The sequence below is a fragment of the Adiantum capillus-veneris genome, chromosome 22 (assembly GCF_014529385.1).
Source record: "Adiantum capillus-veneris isolate H3 chromosome 22, ASM1452938v2, whole genome shotgun sequence".
In the NCBI taxonomy this organism is placed as follows: domain Eukaryota; kingdom Viridiplantae; phylum Streptophyta; class Polypodiopsida; order Polypodiales; family Pteridaceae; genus Adiantum; species Adiantum capillus-veneris.
This window is the reverse complement of record NC_140952.1, coordinates 143,675,825-143,701,913: the sequence shown is the minus strand read 5'-3', so window position 1 is coordinate 143,701,913 and position 26,089 is coordinate 143,675,825.

Below are 26,089 nucleotides of genomic sequence, written 5' to 3'. Positions count from 1 at the left end.
AGTTTTTTCACATCAAGGCTTAATTGGAGAGTTAATCGACAAATTAATTCAACAATTTTCTCTTATCGGCTACCGAAAATGGGTATGTGCAGCACTTGATTCAAAGAGATGGCTAACTCTTGTGGAGTGTGAAGACAAAATAACGAGAGTTGAAGAATGGCCATTAACAAGAATGGCCATTAACGTGCTTAAATGAGTTTCAAAAAGAGTTGGTTCCGACTTAAGGATTAAGAAGTAAAAGTACGAGATTAGAAGCACAATTAACCAGGAGGAAGGCTTGTGAGAGATTCGGAGGCTTTCTTGAAAGAGGATTTGCAAACTCAAAAGCTCGAGCACCAACGGATAACAAGAGCAAAAACTTGAGGGTTCGACGATGACAACCACGGGAGACATCTCTTGCATGCAAGGGATCTTTGCCATCAATCACCACCAAGTACTGCAAAGTCTGCATAAACAAGAGTACCTTAAAAAAGAAAAAAAAGGTGAAGCATTTTTTTTCCCTCCTCTCTTCACTTTCTCCATGACGAGGTCCCTCTCTATCTGCTTCCCCTTTTAATTCATGTACTTCACACCTTTTAAAGTTAAAAGGTGTGGCTTATTTTACTCATCTATTTGGTGGACGTCTTGCAAGCCCACTATATAAAAAGAAAAAGAAATAGCTTAAGCCTAACCTTTAAAGTTGAATTTCCCAAGCTCATTGACCTTGTTTCTCCCTTGCTCCAATTTGACCATGATTTTCAACGTAATCCATTTGGCTTAGCCAAAGACATAAACCTTGCCGACGATTCCGAGATCTCATCGAAAAAACACTTCCATTAAACACCTTGTCTATGACCTCATACTTTTGAATAACCGGTTACCAATTATCTTCGCAAGCACATGACAATATATATATATATATATATAAAGGGACAAGTGTGGTGATTACTTGGTCTTGAATTCACCATCATATTGCCAATTACCATTGCTTTTGGGATACGGGAGATTGGGCACCACGAAATTCGACCGACTCGCAGATGCACCGTTGGACCACTCCCTTTTCTGGAAAGTTCCTAGCGCATCGCCATTCCGGACTGGACACCACCGCAATTTCTCAGCTAAGTACATTACATTTTTTTATTTTTTTTACTCCTTCATTCCGCATATTGCATCTGTAAATATCACGGTAAGAGAAAAAAAATATAAAAAAATATCACGAGCATATTGCATCATTATTTTAAAAAAACACAAAAAAAGAAAAAATGAGAGAAAAAAAATATAAAAAAGCTCGTAATCATGGCACACCTTCCTCAGGCACCCACGATTACGGAACAACTTCTAAATCTACAACAATCACTCACATATGAACTTGAAGATAAATTATTGCATTATGCATGCACCAAATCTGCACCGACATCCAAGAAAAACAAAATTAGCAGAAAAGCCTTCACTTTCAAGGATTTTGATGGCACTAAAGATGCTAGCAAGGTTCTAGCATGGTTTAGTCAACTAGATGACTATTTTCATGATAAAGACTTCTCTGAGCGTGAAATGGTAAAATGTGCATCAAATCATCTCACTAGCAGCACTACACTGTGGTGGAACGTCACTAAACAACACGAGAAAATACCACATACCTGGCATGCATTGAAAAAAGTGTTTTTACCCCGATTTTTACCCACACAGTACAAAGCTAAAGCACGACGTCAATGGGATTTAATTCGACACGGTCAAAATGAAGATGTACAGGGTTACACTGATTGTTTTTGGAATTGTTTAATTCAATTGCAAGCTATTGAACATGTTAGTTGCAGGAAATTGAAGTGTAAGTACATATCAGGCTTGGCATTATAAATTGGTGTTGAGGTAGATATGTTCGAACCAGATTCTCTGTCAAAGGCTATTAATTTGGCTCTCAATGCAGAAAAGAAAAAATGTGGACAACCCTCTCACACTGATCAAACTGCTAATACTAACCATAACAAGAGACCTCCTTTCTCTACAGACTTTGACAGAAACAAACACCAAAGCCGTACCTTTTTCAAGAGATGCAGATTTGACAATTCACGTATGACTGCTCAACCTCATACAAGCAAATGAAGTGGAAGCTAACTACGGTGAGGGATATGATCTTGATTATGATAACGATGACAATCCATCTTCAGGTACTCTTTTATCTCCCCACACTTTGTTTAAAGTGCAAGGCATTGTTAAGGGTGAAAGTGTCACCATTCTGTTAGATGATGGTAGTAGCCATGATTTCATTTCCACACGCTTGGCACAACAACTCTCTGTCTCTGAAATCTCATCACCTCACAAAGTCAAAACTATTTTTAATAATCCACGTTTTAATTGTAAAACCCAAGTCATTGTTGAAGTTTGCATTGGTGAATTTACACAAGCACCAATGCTTGTGTAAGGCATTGGTGTGCTAGTGTACTAGGAGTGTGAAATTTCCACTCCTCTCTCACACTCAAGCCAAAGTGCAATTAGAAAACAGGGGAAAACATATCTAGTGTTGGTAAATCAAATTTCTGCTGAAATGGAAACTTCACGTAGCTCCACACACGATGAATTTCTCTCACAATTTAAAGATTGTTTCATGCATGAACTACCACCTGGAATTCCATCTTCACGCCCAGAAGACCACAAAATAGACATTATACCAAGTAGTGAACCTCCTTGTAGAGCACCTTATCGTGTAAATCCAACTGCACACAGGGAGATACAAACTCAAATCACTGATTTACTTGATCGAGGCCTAATCCGGCCTAGTAGTTCACCATATGGAGCTCCAGTACTTCTTGTCAAGAAGAAAAATGGAACCTTTCGTATGTGTATCGGCTACAGGGCTTTAAACAAGATCACCATTAAGAATAGATTTCCTATTCCTAAAGTGGATGATTTGTTAGACAAACTAAAAGGGGCAAACATATTTAGCAAAATTGACCTTAAATCAGGGTATCACCAGGTCAAAATGTTGAACATGATGTCTACAAAAGTGCTTTCAGAACACAAACTGGATACTATGAATTTCTTCTCATGCCATTTGGTTTGACAAATGCACCAGCCACATTCACACGCATGATGAATAGAATTTTCATTGACCATCAAGATTTTGTGATTGTATTTTTTGATGACATTTTGGTATTCAATAAATCTAAAGAAGAGCATAAAGAGCACTTAACACATGTATTTGATCTGCTGGCACAAAATCACTTGTATTTGAATCCTAAAAGAGTTCATTTTTTCAATCTAAAATTGAATATTTGGGATATATTGTATTGGGAAAGGGAATACATGTAAACCCCAAGAAAACATTAGGAGAAATATGGACCTTGCATGGGCCTTATAAGGAAAAATCCTAATTTTTAGGGATTAAGGCTAATGTTGTGTGGGGTTAAGGGGGCAAGGGCGTTGAAGAAGGTAGTTTTGAGTAGGCTTTTTTAACCTTTTTTTTAAGACAAATGTAGGATGTGGACCTAAGGGTTACTTTCTCTCTCTAGCTTTTTTAAAGTGAAGGAAGCATAGGGGTGTGAACACATCAACAAAAATGTGGGTCAATAAGAGTCAAAATTTGACTTTTTAAAAAAAAATCATTTTTACTTATTTTTTACTTAAATCTCCCTCCCAACATATATACATATCCCAAAATCATTTTGTGACCCACAAGCTTAGAAAGTTCATTTTTTCAAAAATCTTTTCCCCCAAAAAGTAAAAAACACTTTGTTCTCTCCTCCTCCTCCCTCCCTCCTCCTCTCTCCCTCTCCTCTCCCTCCCTACCCCTACCTTCCTCCTCCTCCCCAATCTCCCCCTCCCTCCTTTTCTCCTCCCATATTCCTCAATCTCCCTACCCCTCCCCCTCCCCCTCTATCTTTTCATCCTTTGCTTCCTCACGCAAAAGCTTCCATGGTGCTCACGGACATAAAAAATGGCTTGCTTCCACCACCACATACTCCACACACCAAAATCATACATATTGACTTACCCATGGCGTTTGCACCGAAGACTGCATGTGAGGGTGATCAAAAGTCATCACAAGAACGTCGCACCGCTTGTGAGACCAATGTTGACATTTGGGTGGACGGCCATTTGTACCCTTACAATCCTATAAGCCGCTTCCATCCATCCTTTAATAGCCTTTTGATATTTCTTCAATTTCTTGGGAGGAGAAGCATGCTTGTTAGGCTATTTCAAGCGGTTGTGTATGGGTGCAAGTGCTTCTTTGCATATGTGGATGCATGAATGTCAAGCTCTTCACCTTAAGACGACGGCATTACAAGAGAGTGTTGCCTCTTCGGAGAGGGTGGTTGAAACTCTTCAATAACAAATTCAAGAAAAGGAATCCTACATTATGAAGCTTTCCAACACCATCACATACTTAAAAGAAACACCCCTTGGTACAAGGGAACGCAAACGCACGTATTCATCCATTGAAGCTCTTGCGCATTCAGGAGGAGCATGCAAACGACGAGTGACAGCCACAAGGTGATTTGGTCTTTACTTGCATGTTGCATTCTTGCTTCACACTATTTTCTAACATTTATTTTTATTGGTTACTAGAAACTTCATCCAGGAGGCATGCGGTGGAACAAGCCAAGATGATCGAGTCAACTTTCTCACTAGTTGTCTCAATACCCAGGATGTGATTTCTATCTGACAATCACCTGGAGGTAAGCACATTAAGGATGCAGTCACCAAGGACCTTATGCCTAAATTGAGAAATGTGATTAGTAATGATGACGTGCAGCAAGTTTATGATGAGGATGGAATTAGCACCAAAGCCTATTAGGCTATTTTCCAACTCCTAAAGGATGCCCTCAAAGAGCATGTCATTGTGGAAAACCTATTTCGCATTCCTCACAAGGTCAACCTCACAAAGAAGGCCACAAACGAAGATGTGTTCTTCCGCATTGGGACATACCTACACATTGAGGACACAATGCCAACTTTCGTTTATGCTTCGTGTGCAACAAAGACAAGGGGAAAAGGTAAGAAAAAATCCATAAGACCTTCGGAAAAGGGCTTCCCTTACAAAATGTGGAACAATATTTTTGTGGACCTTAGAAGACTTCAACAAGCCATGCTTAGATTTTATGAGTTACCTGAAGAAGGTGACACACTATACTTTTTTCTTTTGGTTTTGTTCTTATCATAGACTTTGAAGTATAAGGTCTTGGCACTATATATTTTGTAGTGCTTGGCACAAAGGTCGCTTTTGTGTTAAATGAGTGTCAAATAGTGAAAGGTTGAAGGCTAGAGAGGCTAAGTGTCACTCTAATGAATGAGGGTCTTTTGCAAACCAAGCGAAGGGATTCAGTCGAGCCATCTCCCACCCCGTCTTTTAGCGTGCAATTAGACATTTGGTGGTTGGGTGTTATTGAGGTGCCCAAAGAGACCAATGGAGTACTTTCATGGAGTTTTGAGAGAACTCCCTGGATCACATAAGTAATACACTCCCAAATTGCAGGTCAGAAGTTGAAGGTTGAGGGTTTTGGTAGCTATGATGTGGAGTGGCACTTAGATGGGGACTTGAAGACCATAAAGTGTTTTCTTGGCTGCAAACAAGGGGCTTCTTATCTTATGCCTTGTCCATTTTGCACTCAAGGGTACAAACCTAACGGACAAAAATCACACAAGAGCATTGCAAAGGTCGGTTCTATGCTTCCATGGCAAGGGCATGGAGAACAAGGGTTGGATTGTCGTGATGTCAGAGATGAAGGTAGAGAATGGGAAGCGTCTATTCTAAGATGTCCCATGCTCAATGCCCCAGACCGTGATCAAAAGGACCACGCTTGGAATCCAATCTTTTCATTTCCTCTATCGAATGTACATTTTTTGTACATCACAGATATTCGTGCCCATTTTTGATAGGCTATTGAAGCTTCACATTGACTATGCTTTCACAATGAAACCATTGGAAAAGTCCCAGGAAGTGATCAAAAGAGTGGAGGTACTCTTGAATTCCATTGGCTGTCACGGTGGAAATGTGTCTATCGTTGCTGCAAAGAACACAGGGGAGGCCTATGAAACTGCTCAGCAAGTGTCAATGAGTGGACAAAAAGCTAGACACTTTTTGAAGAAAGTTTCCCAAGGAAAGCCAAGTCGATATGCTGCTCAAAATAGTTTCAACCAACAGGTAACCTGTGGGAGCTTTGGAAGGAGTTATGCAAAACTACTACTGACAATGATTCAAATGGCGAGCTTGCAAACAAGCGTAAGCAAGTTCGGACACATTTTGATAAAATGGTCGAGCTTATGGGCCTTAACAACACAACAGAAAAACAATGCCAATCATTTCAAGAAGCCTCGGAGGATTTTACCAAAGTCTTCACCCTTTCTTGGGGTGAAACTAACATCACACATTACATGGTAAGCCATGTTACATGGTGAATTTATTACAAGGGATTGTTTTCATTAAATAATGTGGATCATTTACTCATGTGAACAACATATCTTGTTTACGCATGGTGCATTTTTTATGCACAAGTATGGATCGCTTGAAATTTTTAGCACTCAAGGCATGGAAAAGTCCCATTATCGATTAGCGGGGGTGTACTTCAAAAATACTCAACATGGTGGTCCCGCCAAGCATGCTGCATTGTGGCAATGCAGAGTACAACAAGGGTCAAAGTGGATTCTGCGCAAGTCACTATACATGAATGCAGGGTCCAACTCTTAAGGACATGTTCATTTAAAAAATAATAGTTTTTTTTTCAAAATTAGTGTGAACAAGGACCTTTTTAAATGGGCCCTTATAAATATTGCATGCTCTTATAAACCACTCAATTCTTAAGAACATGTGAGCTCTTACCATACCAAATGGCGTGCACCAAACAAACCGCAAAAGAGCATCCGTCTGCCAACAAAAACACCCTCCAAGGATGTGAGAAGCCAGCATGGCTTGAAGGCACAAGAAAACGGACACGAACACATGGCCGTTCCAGGAACTCTTCTAGCAGTGGGCATGGTAGCAGGGCACCAGAGTCATCGAGGGTTGTAGAATATTCACGTCCACAAGAACAAACACCTAGAAAAAGAATGAAGCAACACACCCAGTGCTGGAGATAAGAAGAGGGCCAGCAAACACGAGAGTCCGATAGGGAGGAGCCGCCACGTCACCAATCACAAGCAGGACCATCCAGGAATCGAGGGTTCCATACAGACACTGAATCAAAGATAGAGCCACCATGGTTGCGAGTTGATATACCGCGCACACACCGAGTGCCCGTTAGGGGGAAGACACTGCCTTGAGTCCAGGGAGCTCCCCCCACATCACAAGATCGGGAGCCAAGGGAAGAGGATGAATAAGAAGAGGCAGCAAATCCAGCCCCTAAACATCAAAGTTTTTCAAGAAGCCTAAACACCCCCAGCCAGCAAATGTGCAAGTGCCCCCAAGACAAGCGCAACACCGAAAAATAGCAAGGGCATTCGCAGAAATCCGGCACTACCAGAAGACTACAGAGCTTTTAATTCGATGCACCCCCTTTGCTCGCACAGTGAAGGAGGTGCTTCAAAGCTATGGAAATCAGTATACAATGCAAGCAATAGCGCTAGAGGCTATTCAAAAAGCTACAGAGGCCCACATCATTTTGGTGTTGGAAGATACCAACATATGCGCCATTCATGCAAAGCGCGTGACAATACAACCAAAAGATATGCAGCTTGCACGTCAATTGGGACAAGACTTCAAGCATTAGTCGAAGTTACCCCTCTTTTTGTATTGCACACCCTTATCTTTGTAATGAGATGACTTTGCAATGACAATATGATCAACAGTTATGTCTACTATGCCTATTTGAAGGAGTACGAGTGGAAGTGCGACGCGAGAGAGAGTGCGAGAAGAAGAGCACGACGATATGGTGAACTCGCTCTACTGTAATGTGTAGAGCATAGTGAGTTCTTATTAGGTTTTTACAAAAGAATATGTGTACATACCTGGCGGCCCGCCCACTTACCTGGGCGACCACATTGGTCTTTATACCCCAACAACCTCCCACTTAAAGTCCAATGTGGTACTTTAAGTGTGAGAGAAGCTACTATACAAGCTAATATACAAGAGATGTAGAGAAGTGATGTACTACCCTACACCTAATTGCTTGCAAAAATGCGCAAAGCTCTCTGAGGGAAGTCCTTTTGTAAGTAGATCAGCAGGATTTTCTGTGGTGTGAACTTTGACAAGCTGAAGTTGCTTATCCTCGAGCATTTCCCTGATGAAATGATACTTCACATCCACATGCTTTGTCTTTGAGTGATAAACTGGATTGCGAGCCAATTGTATAGCACTTTGACTATCACAATATAACACATGCATCTCTTCTTTGATTCCCAAATCTGTTACTAGTCGATTAAGCCAAATTGATTCTTTGCATGCCTCTGATGCTGCAACATATTCAGCCTCTGTAGTAGACTGAGGAACACAATCTTGTAATCTAGAACGCCATGATACTGCTCCACCAACCAATGTAAAGACATACCCTGACGTAGACCTTCGATTGTCTAAGTCACCTACATAATCTGAGTGTGTAAAACCCTTTACACTTAGCTCCTGACTCCCATAGCATATACGCATACTCTTTGTAGCTTTCAGGTATCTCAATATTCCTTTTACTGCCTCCCAATGTTTCTTGTCTGGGTTTGACATGTATCGACTTACTACTCCCATTGCAAATGCAATGTCTGGGCGAGTAGAAATCATTGCATACATCAAACTACCCACTGCAGACGCATATGGAATCTTATCCATGTCAGCCTGTTCTTCCTCAGACACAGGACAATCTTGTTTGCTAAGTTTCACATATGGTGGCAATGGAACACTCAGTGCCTTTCCCTTCTCCATATTGAAACGTTGCAAAACCTTGTCAATATACTCTGTTTGAGATAACCAAATCAACTTCTTTGATCTGTCTCTCTCAATGCGCATACCAAGTATATGACTTGCCTCACCCATGTCTTTCATGTCAAACGATTTTGCCATCTTTGACTTCAAAGCTGAAATTTCTTCCAAGTGCTTGCCAGCAATCAACATGTCATCCACATACAAAATAAGGATCAGCCAACTACCATCCTTAGCCTTCTTTGTATATAGACAGTGATCGAACTCACTACGTTTGTAGCCTAGAGAAAGCATAAACTTGTGGAATTTATGGTACCATGCCCTCGGTGATTGTTTTAAGCCATAAAGACTCTTTAACAACTGGCATACCCAATCTTCCTTGCCTTTCTCAACAAACCCATCTGGCTGCTGCATGTAAATTTCCACATCTAAATCACCATGCAAGAACGCTATCTTGACATCCATTTGGTGCAACACCAAATCTAATATGGCAACCGATGCAAGAAAGCATCTCAATGTAGTCATCTTGACCACCGGAGAGAAGACTTCATCAAAGTCAATGCCTTGTTCTTGCTTAAAGCACTTGGCAACAAGCCTTTCTTTGTACTTTGGCTGACTATCATGAGCGGTGATCTTATACCTGTAAACCCATTTACAAGGTAGAGCCTTTTTGCCCTATGGTAATTTAACTAGCTTCCATGTCTTGTTTTTATGCAGAGCTGTCATCTCTGACTGCATGGCCAATTGCCAATTCCCGGAGTCCTTCATTTGCACTGCTTCCTTGTAACATGAAGGCTCATTGCAATCAGTCAATATGACATAGTTCATAGATGGAACAAACCTATCAGGAGGTTGCGTGACACGTCCAGATCTACGCACAATAGGTGGCTCAGGCTCCGCCACAACCTGTGGTTCCACTCTATCATGTCCTTGCTCCTCTTGAGCCCTGACATTTTGTCTTGCACGTGCAGGTCCATATTTTTGGAAGACAACTCTTCTAATCTCCTCAACCCTCTCTGGTTTAGAATGATATTTGGATTCATTAAAGTGAACATCATTGCTGCGGACAACCTTTCTGGATTCGGGATCCCAAAGTCTGTACCCCATCTCACCAGAATTACCATAGCCTAGAAAGATGCACTTTCTACTCTTTGGCTCAAGTTTGTTCCTAAATTCCTTTGGAATGTGAGTATATGCCTCACAGCCAAAGACTCTGAGATGCTTGTATGAGGGCATTTTGCTTGACCATACCATCTCTGGCACTGAATCCTTCTGCAAAACCTTGCTAGGAGATCTATTTACAAGATGAACAGCTTTTGATACAGCTTCAGCCCAAAACCCATTTGGCAGCTGTGCATTAGACAACATACTTCTGACCTTCTCTTGTATGGTCCTATTCATCCTCTCAGCAACACCATTTTGAGGAGGATTGTAAGGAGCAGTAAGTTCACGTTTTATACCTTTTGACTCACAAAAGTCCTGAAAGGCCTTTGAAACATACTCTCCACCATTGTCAGTGCGTAAGCATTTAAGCTTCTTGCCACTCTGATTCTCCACAAGTGTCACAAACGTTTTGAAAACACTAAACGCTTCATCCTTGTGCTTGATAAAGTAAACCCATACTTTCCTCGAGTAATCATCTATAAATGTCATAAAGTAAGAATCTCCCCCTAGAGATAGGTTAGGCATAGGTCCACACAAATCACTATGAACAAGTGCCAACTGTGTATCTCTTCTATTGCTTCTATGCTTATGTGGCTGCTGTGTTTGCTTACCATACAGACAATGTTCACAGAATTCAAAATCATTAAATGAAAAGCCAGGCAAATAACCAGAACGAGACAAGATTTCCATTCCCTTCTTGGACATATGTCCTAACTGGCTATGCCACAAAGAAACGTTCGGCTGCTCGGTTACATTGATTACATTTTTATAGACATTTGATACATAAATCATGTAAAGTCCTCCAGACTTTACTCCATGTGCTATTGTCATAGAACCCTTGGATATCTTCCACATGTTCTGTCCAAAAGTGGTGACGTAGCCAGCATCATCAAGTAAACCTGTGCTGATTAAGCTCTTTGTAATTGCGGGAACATGTCTCACATTCTTCAGCGTGAAAGAAGATCCATTCTGAAACTTCAATTGAACATCTCCAACACCTAAGATCTCACATGTCTGCCCATTGCCTAGCTGAACATGATCTTTAGTGGTCACATAAGAAGTAAACCACTCCTCGTTTGGAGACACATGAAGTGATGCCCCTGAGTCTATAATCCAGTCACTCAGTGCCTTTCCATCAGATGCTGTAAGAAGAGCTGAGTCCATTGTATTCTTCAAGAAGTAGATGTCTCCTGACACTAGACTATCATCCTCTGCAACAATGTTTGTCACATTTATTTCTTGAATCTTCAATGAGGACTTGTTCTTCTCACCATGGTCTTCAGCTTTCTCTTTGCCTTTTTCTGCTTTCCATTCTCTGCAGTCTCTTTTCATGTGACCCTTCTTGCCACAATGGTAGCATTCTATGTCACTCTTGCCTTTAGCACTGCGGGACTTGCTATGAGACTGATTCCTCTTTCCACCTTTGTACTTTTCTTTGGTCCTTCCCCTGACAACTAAGGTTGTTCCTTTGCCTTTGTCCATTGTCTTTCTATTGGTTTCTTCAGTAAGCAGACTTCCTTCTACACCTGCTATGTTCAAACCATCTGGAGGTGCAGAATTACTCAAAGCTGTGCGAAAAGTGTCCCAACTTTCCGGCAATGTGATCAACAGGAACATAGCTCTAACAGGTTCATCAAACTTGACACCTTTAGCTGACAACTGACTGTAGATGGTGTTGAATTCATTCAGATGATTGGACATAGGTGTCCCTTCTTTCATCTTCAAGTCAACAAGCTTCTTAAGCCAGTGTACCTGTGAAGCTGAACTCTGCTTCTCATAAAGATCACTCAGCTTTAACCATGCTTGATAAGCCGACATCTCGTCTGCTACATTGAAGTAAACGCTTTCTGCCAAAGTCAGCATAATGGTAGAAAGTGCCAATTCATCCATTTCGCTCCATTCGTCTTCGTCCATATCTTCTGGTTTTATCCCCTTGAGATTTATAGGTTTTATCTGCTTCTTTTGTACCAACACGTGCCAAATCTACTTCTTCCACAATGGGAAATTGGTTCCATCCAGCTTCTTGATATTGTAAAGAGCAGTGTCCTGTGATCCAGCCATAGCTACGCTTCACAGTGGTTTACTTTCCTAGGAAAAATTCGGCAGAGTTTCCCCTGTAAACTGACCTCTGAACCAATATCAACCTGTCAAATGAACCAAGAAAGCTTCAGATTCTGCATAAATTTCGGCAGAGTCTCCTTTGTAAAATGGCTCTGGTGTACTCAAAAACAGACCAAAAAACAGCTCAAAAAACACTGTCTCTCTAACACTGTAAGCTGTGGGTAAACCTGTCCTGCACCTGTACTGTCTCTCACTGTCATGTCACTGTCCTGCACCTGTACTGTCTCTGACTGTCCTGTCACTGTCTTGTAAGCATAGACTGTGACAATGCCTCAACGGCAGTAAAGCAAAGATGCAATCCCAACTGTCTAACTCACAGTCAATACATCCTAGCTGCCTATCTAAGGGTGCTCGAGGGATCGCTCCAAGACCTGTATCACCGAAAGGATCTCAACATTCGAGAATCCCTCAGCTCAATAAAACCTCACTCGACCCTCAACAAAGGCTGTAGCAAATCTGAAAGTACATAGACTTCCCACAAAGTCATACATCCACAAATTTCCCACTGTATGCTGTAACCGCTGCGGCCGTTGTTTGCTGCGTGATTCACATCCAACAACCCCTCAACAGACATACATCATCTCTGACAATGCATCCCATGTGGAAGTACCTGCAATGTCAGGATGAAATCTGGAATATCAAGCAGCAAACACAAGCTACCTGATGAACTAGTGGATGTCGCCTACAGTCTGTGTGTAGATGCGCCCGTGTCATATGTGGCACACCTCCAAGAACTGTGAGCCGTCCTTCGATGTGTAGACAGCCACAAATCAACACTCTGGGAGTGTCGATATCCTCAGCACCTGCAGTCGTAGGCCGAAAACCCCAAATTTGCAGAGTCGGATCTGCACCCGCTGAGACCACGTAGTTGAAAATGGCCTGCGCAGACCTTTGTCGAAGCCGAACGGTGGCCGAGATGACCTCAGAATGAAATTTTGACAACACCAAGCCCTTTGTGCTTGCCCACGAGATTTGGGGCCATGTCTTCGCCTATCGAATTTCACTCCAATCTGAGTTGGTGACTCTAGCCTCCTGCAGTGCTGCCGCGAGCCTCGATCTGAGCTCTGATACCAGTTGAAGGAGTACGAGCGGAAGTGCGACGCGAGAGAGAGTCCGAGAAGAAGAGCACGACGATATGGTGAACTCGCTCTATTGTAATGTGTAGAGCATAGTGAGTTCTTATTAGGTTTTTACAAAAGAATATGTGTACATACCTGGCGGCCTGCCCACTTACCTGGGCGACCACATTGGCCTTTATACCCCAACACTATTATCCATGTGTTTTGAATTTATGTTTCCGAACATGAAGAGTTAAATATAAATCAAACATTAACTTTGTCGGTATCCTATGTGGTAGAGAAGCCTAGCAGGTGCAAAAAAAGGGTGGCCACAAGGGCACGCAATGGCCAATTTGTGCGCCCTTGTGGCCACCCTTTTTTTTTGCAATTTCAAGCTTTGTTTACCCCATAGGATATCAAAAAAGTTAACATATTGTGAAAGCAGGTGTCTATGCAACATTAAATTAGATTTTTGAAATGTCCAATGTAATTGGGCCTTTTGGTGCAGGGATGTATTAGGTAGAGCTGAAGCAGGTGATAGTGTGCTTGAAAACTTAAATTCAAAGTTGATCTCATCTTTTCTAGTGTCCTTGAGTGCAAACATATGCTCCATATGCCAAAAAAAGGGTGGCCACAAGGGCGCGCAAAGGCCATCCAAAATTGATGGATGGGCCATTTGCGCGCCCTTGTGGCCACCCTTTTTTGGAGCTTGGTAGGCTTCTCTACCCCCCATGATACTTAAAAAACATAAATTAGTTGAAAGCAATTGCTTTTGCATCATAACTTTAGAGAAACCACTTCTTTTTACTCATATGTGTTTTATACTTTCCCTAGAATTAAGGTAAGTTGAAAGAAGTATCATGTGCATCCAACTTCCGTTGTGTTGTTACTTCAAGCAAAAAAGACACAGCTTATTGAAACATATCACCAATTACAACAATTTTCAAGATTGACAAATCACATTTAGAAGAATGTACAAGATAGAGAGACAATTTGGAATATTTTTTATTATTTCCAAAAAGTTGATTTTACATCATGTATCTGAGGAGTTCATAATTTTCTTGACCATTTCCTAGTGCCTCTCTTGCGTGTAAGGAAACTCCCAGTCAAGAGGGACTGTGCTATGGCCTTTGGGTCAGTTGAGCTAATGGAAGCATGTATCCCTATCTGGGCAAGCACTTTACCATGGAAGCCAGTGCCAAATGTTGTGCATACAAGGGATCTACGCACTAGGAACACAAGATGTGCACTTTGAGCAATGGTGCTCAAACACAAAAACTTGCTCAAAGCTTTCAACGACCAATTCAAAAAATGGGCTTGGGGAGTAAATTCATTATGGACAATGGCCACATCGCTAGGGGGAGTTGTCCTAGGTAATGCGCAAGGGAAGACTGAGGTCCAAAGCCCGTCCGCTTGCCACCCGTCCTTGCAGCAAAATCATCAACCTCCACGACGTCCTGTCATAAACCAATGAAGGTTGAGAAAAAATACAATGAAGGATTAAAAAATAACATGAAAATTAGGATAGAGTTTACCTCTTGCTCCTTGTTGTCCTCCTCCATGTTGCCCTTTCCATCCAAGTCAATGCTCCCATGCACCGCAGCTACGAGCTTTGGATCATCAGATGGGGGGTTGCGTAGTGGCATAGGCATACTAGCGGCCTCAACCTTGGCTGTGGCTTGGAATTCTTCCTCAACCACGTGAAAATGCTTTGCTACCAGGACCTCGGCACATACAACTGCAATAGTGTCAGCAACAATAGAGTCCCCAAGTGGCAAGAGCTTGCTTTCTAGGGTATCTGGCGTATTATCTAAGGGACATTTGGTGCTATTGCATAGCATGCTCAAGCATTTATCCATGCGCAGGCCAAATGATTTCTCCAAATCATGCATAAACACATACTCCTCCATTGAGGAGAAGCAGCTGATTTCTACCTCTGGTATAGCCACATCCATCAATGGTAGTGGCATTGGAGTGTCACTAAGGCCAGCCACAACGATGGATTTCTCAACCACTTCCTTGAGCCCCCTGGGGTACTCCAGCCGAAGTGTCTTTCCTTTTGCTGCAAGGTTCATGGGGATAACATCTTGCTCCTTGGTGTCCTTGATAAAGGACCCACCCTGAAGATGTGGTAAGCGGAGCTCCTCCAAATTAGGTTCCTCGCTCACCAAGAAGATAAATGTTGCTAGCTGAGAAAGGTACTCCACCCCTGGGGCTTGCTCCTCCAAGAAATGGACTGCGTCGGTGGCAATTTCTTTGAATTGTTGCAACTGCTTGGAGAATGGGTGATCACCTTTGTGTATGTAGCGCAAAAGATTGCAAGGCACCTAGATCCTTGCATGTGGGGATATAGATACGGAATATTTTATGATGTGCTCCTCCATGAACGCAAAAATCTCGACGAATGCATCCATGTGAAGGGAAATTGTGGCGTCGAGGTCAAGGAGACGAGTAAAAAAGGTGTGGAGGTCCAACCTTGTATTTTGGTGTCCTCGAGGAAGAGGATGAAGCGTGACAAAGGGGTGGATGTGGGTGTAGATGCAGAGACTGTGGAAGGGTCCATGTCTAGCTTGGGGTGTAGATAGAGAGTGAAGGAGCTCAAGAGTTGTGAAAGTGAAAAAAGTGAATGAGTTATGCGCCCCCCCGCGCTTTTACAATGGTCCCTTTTTTAAAGGCATTAAAAACAAAAAAAGAGGCACTTTCACCAAAAAATGATCTCTCATTTCAATGCGAAAAATTATATTCAAAGACATGATTTGCAAAAGCAAATAATGTTGATTACATCGGGGATCATTTTCAAAATTGCAAGAGTTACAAAGTTATAAGAGCAATAGCATAGTTCCATCCATCTCTCTGTCCTCCTCGACCTTCAATTTGTCTTCCATTCTCTTCCCAATCAGCGGACATTCATTACAATAAGTATCCAATGATCGACAAAATATGATGTATTGAAAATGTGGTGGAAGGATTCTCACCTTGTGACCTTGTAAACAAAATTGTGCTTGTTGAAGGGCCTCAAAACCCATAATAACCAAATGTTCTCGCACATTACTAAGAGTCCAATGCTTGTTCACTTGGACTGCCTCCAAAGCATCGTTGGGCATCTTCACTGCAATGTCAAAGCTTGTAATAGCGCCCTCTACACTCTGTAAGGGAGTCCACACTCCAAGCTTGCACATCCAACGATCATAGTGGAATCATATGTACAAGGAGGTGCATGATTTCAAATAGCACATTCCAATACCTGAAGCTCCAACCTTACAATGGTACCGGTCCCATTGTGTATGCCCTCCACAAAACCCCAGTCCTCTTCTAAAAGCCTTCCTAATTCCTCATAATGCACATCTTTACATACAAGCATTGTGGTAGTCTCCACAAATCCAAACTCTTTAAAAATGTGCACAAAACAGTGAATAGGCAAACACCAACTCAAGCCCACAGACCTAGAAGCTTTAAAGTATTTCAAAGAGTTTATTATCATCTTTTGCTTGAAAGATTCTACCGACCACAAATCTTGCACCGGCCACTCCATACTTCATAAGGAAGTTACTTTGATGGGTTCAAGCGTTCCAAACTCTTGTGTACAAGTAGGCACAATATAGGAGTGAGAATAGAAGAAAATACTTCTTTGAACCAGTTTGGTTGGGCAAAGATGTGCGAACATTGTTGCTCCAATATCCGCATGTATAGCATTGAATGTGCTGGAGAGACTATGTAGTGGCTGCTCCTCCACCAACGTGGATGAAAATATGACTATAAATGCATGGCAAATCTTAAGTATGAATTTATAATAACATTACACTGTGATTTCACACCTAGATTTGTATTCTCAAAACATGTACTTATAATGTGTTGGAAATCGAGGTGGTTGTTGCAATTGCATGCTTGACATTGAGAAAACATGTTGCACAATGGCTACGATCCCCTTGTCTTTGCAGTTCTTGAAGCCAAGGAGATTTCCTTTCCAATGATGATCTAATCTTGCATGATTCTGCACACGATGAGGGCCAATAGCAGATGGTTGCATGTATACCCAAGCACCTTTGGTGAACTCTTGTGGCACCCACTCATCATCTATACCTCTAGTGTTCTGGCATGCAAGTGATGTGACCTCATCCTTTGGCCGCCTTTGCGAAGTACAATTGGCCATGGTTGAACAAAGAAAATTAAGAGGAGGAGCAGGAGCTTGCTTGTTGCTACAATGTAAGTGGGATAAAGTGATAGGAGAAGGTGATTAACCCTTGCTCGGTGTGGCAATGGGAGGAGAAGATGGATAATCCTTACTTGGTGTCGCAATGGAAGGTGGTAGGGGAGGAGAGAGGAGCTTCCTTGCTACAGCAATGGAGATGGTGTAGAGAGAGTGTGTTGGAGTAGAGGATGAGTGTGATGGTTACAACCAAGGAGGGGTTAGAAAAGGGGTTCTACAGAGAGAAAATCACTTTTTTCCTACGGTCTACTTTGGGGGGTTTCGGATAATAAAAAAATAATTTTCAAAAGTTTTTCACAAATTTTGAATTTTAGGGTTTTTCTGTGCATGTTTTGACTTTTTGAGATCAAAAAATGCTTTTTTGACCATAAAATAGATTAAAGGGGGGTTTTAAGAAAATAAGATTTGAGTTTTGAAATTTTTGAAAAATTTCAAAATTTTGGTAATTTTTCAGAACCTAATAAAAAAGGAGGGAAGCTTGAGGTTCCATATGGCCCACACTCCCCCCCCCTTCTCACTACGTAAGAGCCCATTAAGAAGTGTAAGACTACTTTGTCCCCCTACAGTTTTGAGGGCATAGAGTGTGCCCACCACCCTCTTCTCATTGGCTGGCTTCTAATTAACCTTAATCCCAAAGGGCCCCTAGAGGGTTCATATTTTTCCTAATGATTGAAGCCATTCAGTCATGGCCTAGACCCAAAAACTTCAATGAGCTACGTTCTTTTATTGGTCTTTGTAGCTATTATAGGAAATTTGTTCGTAATTTTGCTTACAAGTTACATTATTTAACTCTCTTGTTGAAGAAAAACACACCTTATAAATGGACTAATTTACAAGAAAGCTCATTTAATGCACTTAAACATGATTTAACTAATGCACCTATATTGCAATTGCCTGATTTTGAAAGACCATTCTTTGTGGTAGTCACTGATGCTAGTGGAATAGGTATCAGTGCAGTCCTTATGCAAGATAACCATCCACTTGCTTTTGAAAGCCGTAAATTAAAACCTTCTGAAACAAAGTTCAATACTTATGATAAAGAGTTGATTGATGTGGTACATGCATTGAAAATTTGAAAACACTATGTAATGGGTACTGATCATAAAAACTGATGAACAAAGTATCAAAAAAATACTTTCTCAGCCCTCAATAGATGACAAACATATTAAGTGGGCCGCTTTTATTTGAATTTTTCAGCCCAACATTCAATACCAACCTGGTAAAGAAAACGTTAGTTGATGCATTGAGTAGAAGACCCTCACTTAATCATCTATCAACCAGTATGGGAACTTCATTTGACACTATGCCTGACACTTATGCATATGATGATGACTTCAAAACGAAATGGTTGCATATGCTTGACAATTCTGTGCACACCTTTCTTGAATACACTATTCAAGAAAACTTCCTTTATTTCAAACAAAAATTGTGTGTGACTAAACCTTTCCGCACATTAATTGTTGAAGAATTGCACAACCCACCCTATGTTGGACATAGAGGATTTTCTACAACTTTTCAAAATTTATGTCGTGATTTTTATTGGCCTACTATGAGAATGGATGTTAAACAGTATGTTTCCACTTGTTTGATTTGTCAAAAGATCAAAGTAGTGACAGGTAAGAAATTGGGATTTTTACACCCTTTCCCCATTCTTGAAAGACCTTGGGAGCACATTTCAATGGATTTTGTTACTGGTTTCCCACTCACAATGCACAAGCATGACATGATTTGGACTGTTATTGACCGTTTTTCTAAACAAGCATATTTCATTCCTTGTAAGAAAACACTCACAGCACATCAAGCTGCATTTTTGTTTCTTAAGACTGTTTTCCCACATCATGGTTTCTATACTATTGTATCTTCTTAATGGTGCTTAAGAGCTCATAAGATCTCTATAAATCTACTCCACATGGTTCCATCTCATAAAATGGTAGTAAGCCCAATTTTTGGTTGGCTTCCATTGTGTTTGGTGCCTTGACAACATCATAGATTTATTTGGGCATGAGCTATATCTTTATTACTTGATTGTTTGCACTTTTAAATATACCATGGAAGATGGGCACAAGGTGTTCTTTCAACCGAGCTTCTCTTGCATAATTCTTCTCGGTCACTTTGATGGATTCCTCTTCTAGCTGATATGATGGGAGTCCCTATATTTTTTGTTACCATATACATGTGGTAGTGATGTGTGTGAACACACTAGGACCGCCGGGGCATTTTTTCCCTCTTTAGGAGGTTTTTCCCCCCGTGCATTGTATATACGCCCATCACTCTACGGCTATCTATCTTTCCATTGCACACTAAGTAACACACTCTCTATTGTGTGCCTTGAGCTTCCTTCGTCTTCTCCAAGCTGCGTGCGTTTCTCTGCAACCCTAATTCCAACAATTGGTATCAGAGCAGGTCACGTCCTCCCGGGGTTAGTCGCCAGCTGCTCCAGCACACGCCTGCTCACTTTCTCCGATTTCAGTGAGCTTTGGCGAGCATTCGCAGGTCGACAAATATTTTGGGATACCTTGAAGAGCTTGTTCTGCTCAGAATTTTGATTTGGGCTCATTTCGGCCTCCGTTTCCACTACAAGCAGTACTGCACAGGCTATTTCGTCATTTTGTGTAGAATTTCTGTCAGTGCCGTTTTCTGCATAGCAGGTGCCTTATAGTCTTCTACGGTTTGTGCTATATAGCACAGGTTGTTCCCGCTCCATTTCTCCTATTTTCTGGCAGTTTTCACATCAGGTGCAGCATTTACCATGGCTGACAACAACAACACAGATGTGTTCAAGATGTTTGTTGCTGAGGACAGGTTGGATGGGGACAACTACCCTATGTGGGCTTATATGATGCAACATGTTCTTGTGTCAAAAGGTGTCTGGAACATTGTGCAGGGCATTGATGTACGTCCTAGTTCTGAGGATGTAGGCGATGTTGAGGATGTTGCAGGTCTTGCTGCAAGGATTGCAGCTGTTAGAGTTGTTTTGCCTACGGAAGAACAAGCTCGTTGGGATGTTAAGGATGCGCAGGCTCATGCATTGATTGCGTTGTCTGTGAAGCGCACCATTGTTACTCACATCCGTTCAACAAAATCTGCAAAACAGGCTTGGGATATTCTAGCAGGTCTTTATGCAAGCCGCAATGAGGCTAAAATTGCTTTGCTGCGTAAAGAGCTGGAGTCAAAGATTATGCATGAGGAGGATGATATGGACACTTTCCTTGCTAGTGTCAAGGATATCAATGAGCAGCTTATTTCTGCAGGTGAAGTCATTTCAGACAGTTCCCTTGTGCAGACTGTTCTTGATGCCTTACCAGATTCCTACCAGACTTTTGCTAGTACTTGGAGACTGATGACCCAAGGAAATCCAGAAGTTGTCAAGTTTGATGCATTATGCACATTGCTGTTGCAAGAGTCACTGTCCAAAAAAAACAGGACTAGATAGCGTGCAGTTGAACAGCCTTTTATTGCTTCTCAAAGAAAGGGTGGTAACAGCAATGCAGCCACTTCTTATGGTTCTGCTGCGAGTGGCAAAAATTATGTTCTTAATGCTTCTGCTGGCAGCAATTCGTCTGGAAATTCTGGTGATAAGGGCAAAAAGAAGATGCATTGCCATTATTGTAAAGCCAATGATCACTTGATCAAGTCGTGTCCTAAGTTGAAGGCCAAAGAGGCTAAGAAGAAAGAGGGTGGTTCCACTGCAAATGCTGGTTCCACTACAAATGCAGCCATTGTTGAGTCTTCTGTGAAAGGAGACTGTGTTGCTGATGTTGATGCAGAATGGGCTTTTAGCGCAGAGTGCACTTACAATCCTGTTGTCCATGATGCATGCTTGTCAGTTGCTGTAGATTCACATGTTTGGTATTTTGACAGTGGTGCTACAAAGCACATTACCTCACATCGTGAATTGTTTACCTCTCTCGAGTCTGTCCCTCATGGGAATTCAGTCACTTGTGCCAACAACGCCTCTTATCCAGTTCAGGGAGTTGGAAAGATTGTGCTCACTGCTGCTAATGGCAGTTCCTTCACACTTGTTGATGCACTTTATGTTCCTGGGATCAAGAAGAATCTCTTATCTGTATCCGCACTTGCTAGACTTGGACTTGTAGTCAAATTTGTGGATGACAGATGTACAGTTCATGATCTCAGTTTTGGTGATGAAATTGTTGCATCTGGGCTTTTGTGCCGTGGGCTGTATAAGCTCACTTTGTATGACGAGTGCGGACAAAACTTTGCAAATGCTGTTGCAGATTCAAGGGCTATTTCAAATGCAAAACTTTGCCATGCACGTTTTGGTCATCTGAATTTTGCCAGTTTGCTGCGTTTGCAGAAATCTGATATGGTTGATTCTTTGCCACCTCTTGAAGCACCTGTCAAACATGTTTGTGAAGGCTGTATTTTGGGTAAGATTGCAGCGTTCTAAATTTCCAAAGGATGGTTCAGTTCGGGCCACATGCAGGTTGCAGCTTGTGCATAGTGATGTTTGTGGGCCCATGCAAACTCCGTCCTTGGGCAATTACCTGTACTTCGTGACTTTCATTGATGATTACTCCAGGCATGCATGGGTATTTCCGCTTAAAGAGAAGTCCGAAGTTTTTATGTGCTTCAAACAATTTTTGGCTATGGCTGAAAATGTCTCGAAATGTACTATGGGCACCCTCCGTTCCGATCGAGGGGGGGAGTATATGTCTCATGAATTTAATGCATTTCTGGCTAGTCGTGGGATAAAACACCAATGTACAGTGCCTTATACACCTCAGCAAAATGGTGTTGCTGAGAGGAAAAATAGGTCACTGACGGAAATGGCACGATGTATGGTCAAAAGTCAAGCTTTAGCGCATTCTTTTTGGCTTGAGGCCATCATGTGTGCCACTTATGTACTTAACAGGTGTCCTACGAAAGCTTTGCAGTCTATTACTCCATATGAAGCATGGCATGATAGAAAGCCTTCTATTGAGCACATGCGTGTTTTTGGCTGTTTGGCATATGCTTTGGTGCCACAAGTGCATCGCAGAAAATTGGATGATAAGGCTGTAAAATGTATTTTTGTTGGTTATAGTGCTGAAATCAAAGGTTACATGTTGTATCATCTGCAAACAAAACGTATTCTGGTTTCTCGGGATGTAGTGTTTGTGGAAGATTCTGTTCAGCCCTTGCTGTCATGTACTAGAGACAGTAATGTAAGCTCACAGGACATTTATGACACTTTGTTGCCTCTTTTCAGTGGTGGAAATACGAATGTAAGTTCCAATGAGGCAAATGTACAGCCTATGGGGGTTTCTGAAAATGTTTTAGAACAGCCTATTACTGATGCAGATGTACATGACGTACTTGATGAGGAAAGGGCTGAAAATGAGCAGGCTAGAGGTATGCCAAAATGGCTGGTGCACACTTTGCATGACAGTAAATTGGATGCACCTTTGTCTAGTCGTACTCATTCAGGCTCTCGCCATGCATCTTATGCATCAGATTGTTATGCTTTGGCTGTGTCTAGCTTACATGATGTTGAGGAGCCTCTGACTTTTGATGAAGCACAAAATTCAAAAAATTGGATGGCTGCCATGCAATCAGAATATGATGCACTTATAGAAAATGACACATGGACTTTATGTGATTTTCCTCCTGGCAAAAAGGCCATTGGTACAAAGTGGGTTTATAAGTTGAAACGCAAGCCGGATGGTGAGATCGATCGCCATAAGGCTCGACTTGTTGCAAAGGGTTATGCACAACAAAAAGGCATAGATTATGAAGAGAATTTTTCTCCCACTTGTCGTATGACTACTGTGCGTTTTCTATGTGCATTGGTAGCTCATTTTGGTTGGGATGTACATCAATCAGACATTGTTACTGCTTTCTTGAATGGTGACATATTTGAGGAAGTTTATGTAACGTAGCCTCGCGGTTTTGTCATAAAAGGACAAGAGGACAAAGTGTGCAAATGTAACAAGGCTTTGTATGGGTTGAAGCAATCTCCTCGTGCTTGGTATGAGAAAGCTGACACTCATTTGGTCAAACAAGTCTTTCGTAACAGTCCAACAGAAAGCACATTGTATGGAAAGCGTGAGGGTGATGTATTTCTCATCGTGGTTCTTTATGTTGATGATTTGCTGATCACTGGACCAAATGAGAGACATATTGCTGAATTTAAGGCTGATCTGAATGCTACTTTCAAGATGAAAGATTTGGGGCTGTTGCATCATTATTTGGGTATACAGTTTAAGCAGTGTGATGGTGGTATTGCCTTGTGTCAGAAAAGTTACATAGAGACATTGCTATGTAAGTTTGGACTTGAGGATTGCAAACCTATTGCCACTCCCATGGAAACAGGTTTGAAGTTGAGTCTACATGATGCTGGCGATCTTGCTGATGTCACTCTTTACCAAACTGCTGTTGGCTGCCTCATTTATGTATGCAACACAAGGCTGGATATTCAGTTTGCAGTCTCACAGGTCAGCAGATTTATGCATAGCCCAGGGTCTAAGCATTGGCAGGCTGTCAAGAGGATTTTCCGCTACATTAGTGGCACTTTACATCTTGGCTTGTTTTATCCCAAGGGGGGATCATTGCCGCCAGACTTACATGCTTTTTCGGACTCAGATTGGGCTGGTTGTTTTGACACGAGAGTGTCCACAAGTGGTTTTTGTTTCATGTTTGGCAGTTCATGTATATCATGGTTGAGCAAGAAGCAACCTACTATGGCCACTTCGAGTTGTGAGGCTGAGTATAGGGCAGTCTTCACAGCTACGGTTGAGTGTGTATGGCTCAGACGCCTTATGGATGATTTGGGTGTTGGACAAGACACTGCCAACACTATCTACACGGACAGTCAGAGCGCATTGGCAGTTGCGAGGAACCCAGTTTTTCATGCTCGCACAAAGCACATTGAGGTGCATTACCACTATGTCAGGGAGAGGCTCTCAGCAGGAGAGATCAGCTTGGCTTATGTGCCAACACAGGACAACCTTGCAGATCTTTTCACAAAGGCATTGTCTCGTGAGAAGCTTGAAGCTTTCCGCAAAGCTTTGGGCTTACTCCCCTTTGTGGATTGATCCTGTCCTCAGGGCATGGCACTTCCCTTTACTCATGTGCCAGCTCTCGTTCACCGCATCACTCTAGGGGGGATTTGTTACCATATACATGTGGTAGTGATGTGTGTGAACACACTAGGACCGCCGGGGCATTTTTTCCCTCTTTAGGAGGTTTTTTCCCCCGTGCATTGTATATATGCCCATCACTCTAGGGCTATCTATCTTTCCATTGCACACTAAGTAACACACTCTCTATTGTGTGCCTTGAGCTTCCTTCGTCTTCTCCAAGCTGCGTGCGTTTCTCTGCAACCCTAATTCCAACATTTTTTGCTTCATGGTATTTTTCTTTCGAGTAGAATATGGTGATGATTGCATTGAGCCTATGGGTAGCACACAAAATTTGCAAGCTAAGTACATTTCAAAGTTCCATCATTTATGGATCTTCAATGCTTGAGCTTGGAAGTGTCAAACTTACTTCTATTGCTTCAAAATAATCACTAAAACCCATGCAAACATGATGCAACCTAGATAAATCACTTGTGGACAAAAATTTCAAAGAAGGATAATCATGTAAGAGCCCATTAAGAAGCGTAAGACTACTTTGTCCCCCTACATTTTTGAGGGCATACAGTGTGTCCACCACCCTCTTCTCATTGGCTGGCCTCTAATTAACCTTAATCCCAAAGGGCCCCTAGAGGGTTCATATTTTTCCTAATGATTGAAGCCATTCACCCTAAAACTTGCATGAGCTACGTTCTTTTATTGGTCTTTGTAGCTAGTACAGGAAATTTGTTCGTAATTTTGCTTACAAGTCACATTATTTAACTCTCCTGTTGAAGAAAACACACCTTATGAATGGACCAATTTACAAGAAAGCTCATGTAATGCACTTAAACATGCTTTGACTAATGCACCTATATTGCAATTGCCTGATTTTGAAAGACCATTCTTTGTGGTAGTCACTGATGCTAGTGGAATAGGTATTGGTGCAGTCCTTATGCAAGATAACCATCCACTTGATTTTGAAAGCCATAAATTCAAACCTTCTGAAATAAAGTTCAGTACTTATGATAAAGAGTTGACTGATGTGGTACATGCATTGAAAATTTGGAAACACTATGTAATGGGTACTTATTTGATCATAAAAACTGATCAACAAAGTATCAAATAATTACTTTCACAGCCCTTAATAGATGACAAACATATTAAGTGGGCCACTTTCATTCGAAGTTTTGAGCCCAACATTCAATACCAACCTGGTAAAGAAAATGTTGTAGCTGATGCTTTGAGTAGAAGACCCTCACTTAATCATCTATCAACCATTATGGGAACTTCATTTGACACTTATGCACACGATGATGACTTCAAAACGACATGGTTGCATATGCTTGACAATTGTGTGCACACATTTCTCGAATACACTATTCAACAAAACTTCCTTTATTTCAAACAAAAATTGTGTGTGACTAAACCTTTCAGTACATTAATTGTTGAAGAATTGCACAAACCACCCTATGTTGGACATAGAGGATTTGCTACAACTTTTCAAAATTTATGTCATGATTTCTATTGGCCTACTATGAGAATGGATGTTAAACAGTATGTTTCCACTTGTTTGATTTGTCAAAAGATCAAAGTAGTGACAGGTAAGAAATTGGGACTTTTACACCCTTTCCCCATTCTTGAAAGACCTTGGGAGCACATTTCA